The sequence below is a fragment of the Kogia breviceps genome, chromosome 18, assembly GCF_026419965.1.
Source record: "Kogia breviceps isolate mKogBre1 chromosome 18, mKogBre1 haplotype 1, whole genome shotgun sequence".
In the NCBI taxonomy this organism is placed as follows: Eukaryota; Metazoa; Chordata; class Mammalia; order Artiodactyla; family Physeteridae; genus Kogia; species Kogia breviceps.
The window spans coordinates 29369039-29381531 of NC_081327.1; the positions used below are offsets into that span (position 1 = coordinate 29369039).

Genomic DNA, 12493 nt, shown 5'->3' on the forward strand with positions numbered 1-12493 from the left:
AGTCCTGAGTTCTCTCATGGCCCTGGGGTTGCTTTATTGTGTGGCTTGGCTGAGTCTATCCCAGTCTCTGGACCTTGATGTCTTCATGTGAAAATGATGCACTAAGTGAATATTCTTAACTAGATCTAAAATTAAGTAATATAGGACAGGCTGGATTGAAGCAAATCAATTCAGCAATTCTTTTGGTCCCAATCCATTCCTCAGCATAGCTTGAGAAAACTGACTCCTGATCAATGACTCCTGGAAGCTGTATTTTTAGCATTTTATCCTCAGCTGGCATGCACATCACATGGGAAGTGTTCCAAAACCCCAAAGTGATGTTACCTAATGAACCCTTTCAAAATATTGTGACCTAAAGAATAGGTGCTTCTATCATGGAAGTGAACTCTCAGAATACACAAGGATTTAAATGCCAACATCCTATATTTAAAAAAAATAAAATAACCAGCGCTAACTGAGATTTGCAGACCAGGCACTCTTCTAAACATGTGATAATGCATCATCTCATTTAATTCTGGCAAAGCGCTATGAGACAAGTTTTCATTATTGCCCCCATTTTATGGAGCAAGAAGGTTAAGCATGATAACTTATGTCGCAGACCGGAGATGTGAGCCCAGGGAGTTGGACTCCAGATCCAGGTTCTTTCCTCTCACTTGACCACACCTCCTTCCAAAGACTCATACCTGTAGCCCTTAGGTGCTCTGTTAGCTTGTGGCTTAATTTTTAAAAATGCCTTATTACCTATAATCTGTTTCTGATGCTTCTAGCTAAGAAAATAATCTCAATGTAAACAAATATGAGAGATTCTTTTCAGAACGGATTTCCAACTCCAATAACGTAATTTTGATTCTCAACAATAAAGTGCATAAAGATACTTTTACTCTAAACCTAGAGCTGGCAAACCTTTTCTGTGAAAGGGAAATGGTCAATCTTTTAGACCCTAGAGGCCATAAGCTCCTCAAATCTGCTATTAGAGTGAGAAAGCGGCCAATATTCAAACACGTGATCATGGCCATATTCCAATAAAACTTTATTTATGGATACTAAGTTTTGAATTTAACATAATTTTTATGTGTCATGAAGTACTTTTTTTCTGATTTTTTTACAACCATTGAAAAATGTGAAAACCTTTCTGACCTTGGAGGATGAACAAAAACAGGCAGGGAGCTGGATCCAGCCCATTGGCTACTGTTTGCCAATCCCTGCTCTAAACTGCTCACTGATATCTGATTCAACCTTTGGGAACAAACAAGGCTTTTCTTAAAAGAAAAATAAAACCACTATACACTCGGTTTTCTAATTTCTTTGCAATATGAATCTTTGTTTTCTTGGTCAAAGTTTTTCCTATTTTCCTAGAGATCTAAAATTCTACATCAATAAATATTTAACCATCAAGAAAGTTAAATTCCCCTTCTACTTTGGCTGTCAATAAGTGGAGGTCAGGACCGTTGGTCTATACTTGTTACGAAATTCAAGCCCAAGACAAAGTAAAATATATTCCCAAATACCTACAAATGCACACATGAAATATAGGTGTATTTTAAAGAATAACCTAACAGAAAGTACTTTAAATTTCACAGCCGCTGCTAATGCAGGCAGCTAATCCTATTTACATTCATATTAGCCTTGGTATCTTTTTCCCTAAGATTTACCTATTTGTATGCTTGCATGAGTTAAACTGCCTTTTGCATGATATCAGTACTTTTGTAATTTAAATCTATAAAAGGCAATTTCTTTTAAATATACTTCCTAACAGTGGGTGAAAGAGGCACCAAAGTTATTTGAGGGCTGTACACCTCGGTGAACATGTGCGCTGAACTCCAGGCAATATGCAGAATATGGGAATTAATCTTATACTGTAGGAACGGAATAGAAAATGAAATCAAAGCTGAGAAAGAAACAGCCTTTGAAAAGGACCACTTTGCCGTTATCGAAGTAAATGGTGTGTTTTAGAATTGGTATTTAGACAGGTAAAACTTTCTCCCTTTCTGCAAGAGTGGTGAAGACTGTTTGCTTTCTTCATTGTGATATTTTTACATCCCAAATAACTTTAGCCACCTGGTAAGCAAGTTTTACGATTTAATGTCGGTGTTGGCTGATAAACAGGACATGGTTGACAATTTGGTGGCCAGGGTCAATTTTAAGGTGTCCACTGTGACTCCCCATGGAACATGGGAAGCAGTATAAACGGGTATGTATTGAGGGGCTAGGGGTGAGACTCCAAAGATACAGAACAAATTGTATCCAGCTGGAGCTACATTTTTTTCTTCATATAATTCCTATGAAATGTTCACCCTCACCATCTCCAGTCGACATAAATGAGATGCAAGTAGGTTAATGTATAATCTTGCCCCAAAGAAATAGTTTCTTCCAATATGTAGGGCACCCACATCAACATGCTTCTTTTCTAAGCAGGGCTGGGATTTTTTTTAGCAAAATTCACTGGGGGTGGGAGGGCGGGAGGTGAAATCCGAGGGGAGGGACTTCCAGATGCATGCCCTCACTTCTGGTTACATTGAGCATGTCCTCCCAGGAGAACTGGCCCTCAGGTTCACTTCCTCTGACGCTGGTCAGGGCACATCTCCCAGAGCTCACCAGGTCATGGGCTTGAAGGAACCAATACCAAATTTCAGTCTCATGTAGCAAGTCTTCCCACAATGAAGCCAGGAAAAGACAGAGTTCCAAACTGCATCCAAGGCAGTGGGCCTGGTCAGACTTGGGGCCTGAGACCTGCACAGAATTAGCCCCAAGCTTCAGATGCACCTCAGGAAGGGAATGTCCCTCCATTTAATCCTAAACTTCATGCTATTCGCCCTTCTCCAACTGTAATGTCTACAGAACACCATGTATCTGGATGGAAATGGGGCATTTTGTTCACTACCCAGATAATTACACAAAGCTTCAGGCACTGGTTCATGACTCCTGAAGAACCCTCATGCACACAAGTACACACACACACACACACACACACACACACACACACACACTCTCAACCAAAATCCACCACCCTGAAAGGAGCCATTATAAATGTTTCATGTGAAACTTTCAAAACCCATCAGACTCACCAGAGTTTTCAAATTAACTCCCTTATTGCCCAAGGGATTGCTCTGAAAGAGATTTCTCCAGCCTCAAATCTCCTGAAGAAAATTCTGAATTTGAAACAGAATGCAAATAATGTGTTTTGACTCCCTAATCAACAAATGGGATCAACTTGAATTGATTAAGAACCTTTGAAATTAGCTGTCTTTAATTCTCTCCATGGCCTGCTGCTGGTACTCTGAAGATAGGAGGGGAGTGTGTGTGTGGTGGGGGGGGCGCTGAAGTTGGAAAGTTTGGTCTCATTTTTTTCAGAGCTCATATAATGGTCTTTTCTTAAAAAAAACACTTTTTAAAAAATTTTAATGGTGACACAACTCTAAGAAAGAAAGCATTCACCTGGTGCAATTATATGGCTTTTCAGGAAGTACGTTTCCAATAGTTGGCTGCATGAAACCTGCACAACTTTACTGAAACAAACAAAACTCATAAAATCTGAAACGAATGTATAAATAATAAGCGACTGTCTAGACAGTATAGGTCACTTGCAAAGAGAGCAGGCCGGGGGGGAAAAAAATCGTCCATCAGTCAGACAAGCATAACTGATTCTGATGCTAAATAATGGTGGAGATATTCAGCATTCTCTCTATGCGAAAGGCTTCGCTGAACTTTCTGCTCTTCCCAAGCCAGCAGTCTTCTGCTTATCTAGTGCTTTATGCAGGCTTTGGAAAATGCACTTGCTATTTAAACATTAAAATTAATGCCCAAAGAATAGCAGTTGAGCAAGGCAGGGGGGAGGGGTTGCCACTGACCTGTGCGATTGGCCTTTGGTAAAGCAAAAATAGCCCTTCTAGATCAACAATATGAGATTTCCATACCCACAGAATCTTAAACAGATGTAGTTATGGAAACTTTAGGCTAGCAAAAGACCCAAACACACACACTCAGATTTCATGGAACTTTTTTACTCTCCAGTAATAACAGTGTAAGAATAGATCCGGGTCCTTAAATAGTGTACTTTTAAAAAATTTATAATAATCTGTGTACATAGCAAAAAAAAAAAAAAGGCCTGAAACTCAACCAAATGCGTTAAATAATGATTGTGGGTTTTTAGCACCCTAGAATGTGATCATCTCAGCAGTCACAGAGCAGGGCGATGGCTGCTACCATCACTGCCCTCCCAAACTATGAACACAGGTGAGGCTCATCAGCTTGTGCCTAGGGGTGGGCATTACCAACCAGGTGGCTCTGCAGCCCGATGGGCCCACACGCCCTTTGCGAGAGGAACCCAAAGTGAGGCTGCCTGCAGGAGGAAAGATCCCTGCTCACCTTGCCCGGGAGGAAGTGGGTGGGCAGACAGGTGTCGGCCCTGCTCTGAACTGAGCAACCATACCGGCCAAATGGGTCAAATCCTTAGGGAAGACGATGATAATAAAATAATAAGAAGAGTAACAGCCTCCATTTATGGAGCGCTTACTAAATGTCAGACACTGAGCAATCGTAAAGTCCTGAGTCTGGAGGACTCTCTCAATCAACCCTCACCGCAATCCCAGGGAGCTGCTCTGATTTCTTATCCTCATTTTACGTCGGAGAAACTTGAGGCCCAGAAAGAGCAAATAACTTGCCTGAAGCCAAACAGGAATAAGTGGCTGAGTGCAAGTTTGATTCCAGGTTCCTTTCAAGCGAAGCTCACCTCTTCCCCCACGTAACCTTTTGCCTCTCTGGCTGCCCCCACTCGGGGCCGACTTTGCCAGGAGATGCTGCGGGCACCGCACCCCTGGGGCCCATAGCACGAGAACGTCTGCTTCTTGCAAGAAGCAAGATGCATACTTTCATTGAGTTGGCATAAAGGCAAATGAATTCCAGACCTGTTTCTATTTCTCTTCTACGCAAGCAGTCGTAAAATCTCATTCTTTTTTTTTTTTTTTTTTTTTTTTTTAATTAAAAAGGGGCCACGAACGGCAATGTTGGCGCTTGAGCAGAAGAGACTCCCCCGGCCTTCCGCTTCGCATACCTGGCCAAGCTGAAGAGAAGGGCGGTGGCCGCTCCGGAGGGATTCTGGTCCCGAAGCCGCGGAAGGGAGGGCGACGCTGAGCCTGCGAAGCCCGGCGAGTGGGCGCGGTTGGGCGCCGGGGCCCTCGCTCCGCTCCGGGACTCCTCCGAGGCCTGCGGGGACGCGGCGGCCTGCTGCGCCCTGGCCTGGAGCAATCTCTCGAAGCGCGTCGGGTACCCTCCTGCCGCTGGCGGCCGCCACGCGCAACGGGACTCGGAAGCGTCCTTGCAGCAGCCGCTCTGGCTGCCGGGTCGCGGCCACCGACGCCCCGTGAGCCCGGGCCTCTGCTCGTTGGTGTATGAGACACCTTTCGACGCCCAGGTCAGCCCCCACAGGCCCGCTGCCGCTACCTGCAGCCCCGCTGGGCCGACTTCCCGGACCGGATCCCAGATGTGGGCTTCGTGGGCCGCTGGTGGCTTCCGGGGTCCCGGATGCGCGCCGCCGGGCCCCACCAGCTGTACCCGGAGGCCAACGTGCGGCTCTTCGACGAGGAGAAGCCCAAGCCTGTGGTGCTCACCGCCAATCACGTGGCCCAGGCGCTGTGGGAGGAGCAAGCAGGTCTCGCAGCAGGAGAAGAAGGACCAGGTCTCCCTGCGCCAGGCCGACCCGCTGGTGCCGTCGGAGGTCGCGAGATGAAACCCAGTCTGGCCTGGGTCCGGACCGGGCTCCGAACCCCGGCAGACGGCTGGCCTGGGATTGTGCAGTTGGTGTGTGCAAGCCTCAGATGAAGAGTGATGGAAATAAATTATGTGCAGTGTTCTCTCCCTGGGATTTCACAAAATTGGGGGCCTCTGTCTTACCTGTTCCTTGTGAGCTGAAGCTAATTCATAGAGCCTCCTTGGTCTGGGGGTTGGAGAGAGCAGAGCGACGTGCCGTGTCATGTTTATCACTGCCAGAGTGAGTAAGGAGCCTCCGACAGAAATAAGCCTTTTTCACTGGGCTTCACGGTTCCCCTGACTGAGGTATCACAGTTGTTAGGTGACTCCCAAACTCACCTAAGAAACTTCAACTTTTCATTTTAGATTTTGAACTGAAATGTTTAGCCCCTATTTCCATGAATAACATGTTTTATTTTTAAATAATTTTAAATAATTGGAGTCTCAGAGGAAACTGGAAAAATAATAGAGACATCCTGGGTACCCTTCACCCAGCTTCCCCCAAATGGTAACATCTTGTATGAGCAGTACCAAACCAGGAGATTGACATTCGGATGACTCTTTGGATGTTTCAGGGACTCTTTTCTTTGCACAAACAACCTGCTTTTACCATATGTGTATTGATAGTGATGTTAAAGTGACTTGGAGGTATGATGCATTTTCTGATCTGGAAATCAATATGGAATCATAGCTTCTGGTTACGTTACACTTCAGCGACCCTGGAAACACAGAATCCTATGGAAAGGAATATGTTGGTGTACATAGCTGGGTGATAATCATAGTTTTAAAATGTTATATGAATGAGACCACCTCTGTCACTGACATGACCTGTGGCTGGTTAATAAACCAAGAGATGAAGCAACAACAACAAAAGGGGACCATGAAGACAAAAGTGCTTAGAACCCATGAAAGTCGCAAAGCCGCCCAACACCCACTAGATCCTAGAGCTCTTTTGCAGCCCATCTTCACACGTTACCTGGAGGGGAACTGAGGTAGGGAGAAGTCCTAGGTCATCCAGCCAGTGAATATTAAACCTGGACCATGGATCATCCCATATCACTTCTGAGCCATTTCTATATCAGAAATGAGTCAGAAACCAAGATGCTTCTTTTCGGTCCTTCTCCTGTTTTTCCACTGGGAGTAGGTAAGTGTATCCGTCTAAGGTGGCATTTGATCGGCTTTTGTTTTGCTATTCAACATCTCACAGTTAATGTCTTTTGTGCCTTTTAAAATAATGTACAAGTGAGAAATGCAATGACTCTGGGTGGTTCTTTCCTCGAGGAAAGGTTCTTTTCCTTTATATTAAATACAACCCTGTACGTGAAAGGGTCCTGAGAAGGTTAAAAAATGCTTATAGAGCTGAAAGAGATTACTATGGAGAAAGCATTTATCAGGCTGGATGTTTAGAACTGAAAAGTGAAAACAATCTCCTTTAAAAACTGCCAGCGGGGGCTTCCCTGGTGGCACAATGGTTAAGAATCTGCCTGCTAAGGCAGGGGGCACGGGTTTGATCCCTGGTCCGGGAAGATCCCACATGCCGCGGAGCAACTAAGTCTGTGCGCCACAACTACTGAGCCTGCGCTCTAGAGGCCGTGAGCCACAACTACTGAAGCCCGCATGCCTAGAGCCCGTGCTCCGCAACAAGAGAAGCCACCGCAATGAGAAGCCTGTGCACCGCAACGAAGAGTAGCCCCCTCTCCCTGCAACTAGAGAAAGCCCACGTGCAGCAACGAAGACCCAACACAACCCAAAATAAAAACAAATAAATACATTAAACAACAACAAAAACTGCCAGAGGACATTCTGGAACACCGCTCTCAGTCATCTACCTTTTGGTTTTAAATTTGTCAGACGCCCTTGCTCAGCCCTTCTCACTAGGAGCAGTGGCGGCTGGCCCTGGTCACCTGAGGCCTCCCTCTAGCATCTCTCTCTTCCAGCAGGTCTCTACCAGGTCGGTCCTGAGACCGACTTTTTTTTTTTTTTTTTTTTTTTTTGCAGTACGCGGGCCTCTCACTGCTGAGGCCTCTCCCGTTGCGGAGCACAGGCTCAGGATGCGCAGGCTCAGCGGCCATGGCTCACGGGCCCAGCTGCTCCGTGGCATGTAGGATCTTCCCGGACCGGGGCACGAACCCGTGTCCCCTGCATCGGCAGGCGGACTCTCAACCACTGCGCCACCAGGGAAGCCAGGGCCATTTCATCCTCCCATCCCTTCCTTCTGGGCTGCCAGTGTTATTTATTTTTAATGCCTTTGATTCATTTCCCTCTTGTTTTGACCAGGCAAACAGCACACATCTGCTGCCACCAGGAGGTGTCAATAGTTCATACTGCTCAATTTGTACGCCCCAAATCCACTGTAGGGATGATTTTTGCCATGCCTGTATCTCAAGTTTCAATTTCAAAGTATTATGCTGCGTTCTTGGCATTAAAAATTCATAGGTTGAATTAAAGATTTATTTTTAAGGGGGGTACCTTATTATAAGGCAAATCACATTCTTTTCACTTTAGACATATTGGCTATTACGATTTCATCTTTTTTGCTAAAAGCTCAATTACATCAATATCGCTCGAGACCCTCCAAACACTGAGCTGAAAGCCAGGCTTCTCAGCAGCCAAGTGCCTATTGCCCTGGAAGGATTAACTTTTCTAAGAATGAATCCCATCTGCCTGATTCAGAGTTATCTCCCTAATAAAAAGCTGATCGAGTTACACCTCTGCTTAAAATCTCTGCCAGCTTCCTGTTGCTTACAGAATGACGTTTAAACTCCTTCTTCTGTCTTACAAAGCCTTCCACAGATTGGGCCCAGCCTGACTTTCACTGTCCCTGCTGCACATTCCGCTCTTCTTCACACGGAAGGGGACCAGGACATGCCAAAATGTCCTGGTCCCCCTCACCCTTCAACCTTCAACCAAGACCTCCGTTCAATGTGCCTCTATAATTCAGTTTACCTGGCCATATTGTAAAATATCTATTACGTCCATCCCTCCCCCCAGATTGATTTCCCAGAGGTAGGAATTGAGCATTATTCCTATCTGTAACCCCCGGTTCAGCACAGGGCCAAGCACACTCCATAAAGATTAGTAGGTGAATGAATAAATGAATGAATTGAATGAATGAATTCAACGTCCCAAGAACTCACACGCAACAGAACATGACAACAAAATCAACGACATCAACATTTCCAGTCTTACATTTAGTAAGTATAGAAAAAACTAGTATATACAGGGAATAAATTCCCTAACTTTACTAAGTCTTCTAAGACAGGCTGTGACTACAGTAAGTGCTCAGGAAATAATCCAAATGGTCCAAGGCTTTGGTGGAGAGCAGAGCTTCTGAGTTGCGTGTGCTGGGTAGAGGGCAGGTGTTTGGGAGAGGGAGAAAAATGTCTCGAAATGGGTGACAGCCACCGGGGCTGGGGTGAGACAACGCAAGAGGCCCTTCCTAGCAAGAAAGGGCCGCAGACTTTCAGTTGTTAAGGATGAAGAAAGTGACAAGGACAGGGACCTCTGGTGAAGGGGTAGGCATGATGGAAAGGGGGGTTTCTAGAAAGAGTCAACCATAGCTCTCCTGACTTAAAAGCAATGGGAGTGGCTCCTTTGAAGGATCAAGATGCTTTTACTCAGGGACTCAATTCTGAAGAAAGTTTTCAAAGTGCTGTTTTGAACTGTGAGACGAAAGGGCAAGGATAAAATACGTGGAAAGGGGACAGCTATTCCCTAATGCTGCTGGTCTCTTTCTCCCCTTCACTCGCTCTCCAAATGAGAAGGAGCCACCTGCTTGGTTGGCCTGAGCTTGGCTTGGCTGGTCCTAGCTCTGTCTCAGGTCTGTCTGCCTGGAGGGGGCATCTCCTCTTGCTCCTGCATCCACAGGATGAGTTACCTTGGGCCTGGCATCTCCTTTCTGGAGGCAGGTAGGGACTGGCATCTCCTTTCTGGAGGCAGGTAGGGAGGCCATTTCTACAGGTCTGAACTCTTGAGATTTCTCAGATGGGAGACAGTGACCCTATCTGCCGTTGACCAAGGAAGTGTCTGCTTTACAAAGGGACAGTCCTAATACCTTGTCTTAGAGGAGGGAGTGAGAAGCAAGATGTGGAAACCCAATTACTGGGCCACAGATTCCAGCCACATGTTCTAATTGAGTGAGGCCAGCAATAAAGACGACATTTTGATCTTCATCTATCTGATGCTTGTAGATATTTCCTGATTAATTCTGAAATTTGAGGGGAAAGGATTTCAGTTTGCCACTTCTGAAAACCCAGCACATTGCTTATGTTCTTTTAGCTCTGAATTAAGTGATGGGGCCCTGGACCACTCACTGCAGGAACCCAGGGAAAGAGCTCTTTCTTCAGCTGACACTTCTTCTTTTTCTTTTTTTTTTTTGTGGTACGCGGGCCTCTCACTGTTGTGGCCTCTCCCGTTGCGGAGCACAGGCTCCGGACGCGCAGGCTCAGCGGCCACGGCTCACGGGCCCAGCCGCTCCGCGGCATGTGGGATCTTCCCGGACCGGGGCACGAACCCGCATCCCCTGCATTGGCAGGCGGACTCTCAACCACTGCGCCACCAGGGAAGCCCATGACACTTCTGATCTAAGTCGTCTGCCTCATTTGATCTCATTTGGGGTCTCCATTTACAGTTCCAGGGGAGAGCCCTGAGTTTCGCAATAGCTGGAGGTGTCAGCCAGACCAAGGGGTGACAATAACCACCCCACCAGAATGAAACACACAACCTTTGTGAGCTATGAGCTGAGCTGAATCCAACCGCTCAGCATACTCAACCTGAAATACCTCGGAGACATTGTAGGTCTGGTTCTAGGCCACAGCAATAAATCAAACATCGCAATAAAGTGAGTCACACGAATGTTTTGGTTTCCCAGTGCCTGTAAAAGTTATGTTTACACTATACGGCAGTCTATTAAGTGCTCAATAGTGTTCTGTACAAAAACAATGTAGATACCTTAATTAAAAAACACTATTGATTAAAAAAAACGCTAACCGTCATCTGAGCCTTTAGAGAGTTGCAATCTTTTTGCAATAGTAACATCAAACATCACTGATCACTGATCACCATAACAAATATGATAGTAATGAAAAAGTGAAATATTGTGAGAATTACCAAATGTGACACAGAGACCCAAAGTGAGCAGATGCTATTGGAAAAATGGCACCAAAAGACTTGCTTGGTAGGGGTTGCCACGAACCATCAATTTGTAAAAAACACAATATCTGCAAACGTCAATAAAGCGAAGCGCAATAAAACAATTTATGTCTGCAGAGAGATACTGAAGGATCATTTAAACAGAACTGAGCTAGATACTGCCTTAAAAAAATAAAAGACCTCACCTAGTGCATCAAAAGAAAATCAAAGCTTCAAAATATTTTCTGAATCAAACTATTTCATTCCGTTCAAGTATCAAATACCAATCAGGTAATATTTTTTTTCCCAGCATAGAAAAATATTCAGCAAATTTAACCATGTTTATTGCTTCCCTCTCAACCTTTAAGTTTCTCTAAATTAAGTTACCTTCCCTTTTGGTTACCATCTTTCAATTCTGTTTCAGCTTTAATAGTATATATGCATGAATGACCACTAAAAGTAGTCAAAAGATTTTATCCTGGTTGGTATAATATTTCATATTTTCTCAAAGAAGAAATGTTGAAATTCATGGCTGAAGCACATGTGATGATGGAATTTCCTCTTTTTATGACACTTTAAAGAATTTTTGAAGGATGATCTTTTAATAGATTGCAAGTAGATGAAACCTGTCCCATTGCTCTCCAGGCCTCTGGGGCTTCTAGTCCTGACTTGTACACTGCTCAGCAGAGTACTATTTATATAAGAGGGTTGGAGAGTTGTATGCCTGTTCGGTTATTTGTTCATTCGCTGATTCATTCATTCATTAATTCAACAAATATTCAGTGAGCCCCTCTGTGATAGGCCCATAGTGGGTCGAAGAAATCCATAGTGAATAAATCATAGCCATCCTTTGAATTCACAGATTAGCAGAGAAAACAGAAACCTCAGTGGATAAATCATAGAATAAGGGCTACAGAGAGGTAACAAGGAACTCTGAGAACTCTTTATGTTTCTGATTAATGGTAGTGTTCATTTCTTTTATCCTTAGTTGAAACATCTATTTCCAGAGAATTCTAGTTCAAGGAAGTAAGCTTCTCAACTCTATTCAACTGCATTCTGTCATGCAGGAGGTACTTCTTAATCTCCCAAGGACTTTTGAACAGTGTCAGCTATATAACTGTCGGTAGGCTGGGCTATGGTTAGAAATGACATGAATAATAGGCATAGCCAACTGACTCTGCACTTACTTTGGGCCAGGCACTTTTCAAAGCAGTTTAATTCATTGCACCCTTAAAATCACCCTGTGAGGTAGGATCCTATTGTAATCCCTGTTCAAAAAAGATGAATCTGAGACACAGAGAAGGTGAATAATGCCTCCAAGAACACATAAAGGGTTGAGCATATACTTTTATTTACTCAGTGAAATATAAACTTGAGAGGGTCTCTTGAATTAATTCCCTGCCATTGGTTCCTTCTCTTTCATAAAAATAATGTGCAAAATCTAAAAGCAAACAAACAAAAAATCAAAATAATCATGCTTCTTGAGTTTCAGGGTTCTAAGTTAATAGAAATATTCTGTTTTCTCAAAAATTGAACCTTTTATCTTCTATGAATACTCTTATTTAGGTCTAAAATATACAGCCTATATATTTTTTTAAAAAGCAGCAACTTGAAATCT

At 44.3% G+C, this 12493-nt stretch overlaps 1 pseudogene; it reads left to right on the forward strand.

The window, feature by feature from the left end:
- The first annotated feature begins 1806 nt into the window (after positions 1-1806).
- LOC131744370 (mitochondrial import inner membrane translocase subunit Tim29 pseudogene) lies at positions 1807-5725 on the forward strand (annotated as a pseudogene).
- Positions 5726-12493: the final 6768 nt, after the last annotated feature.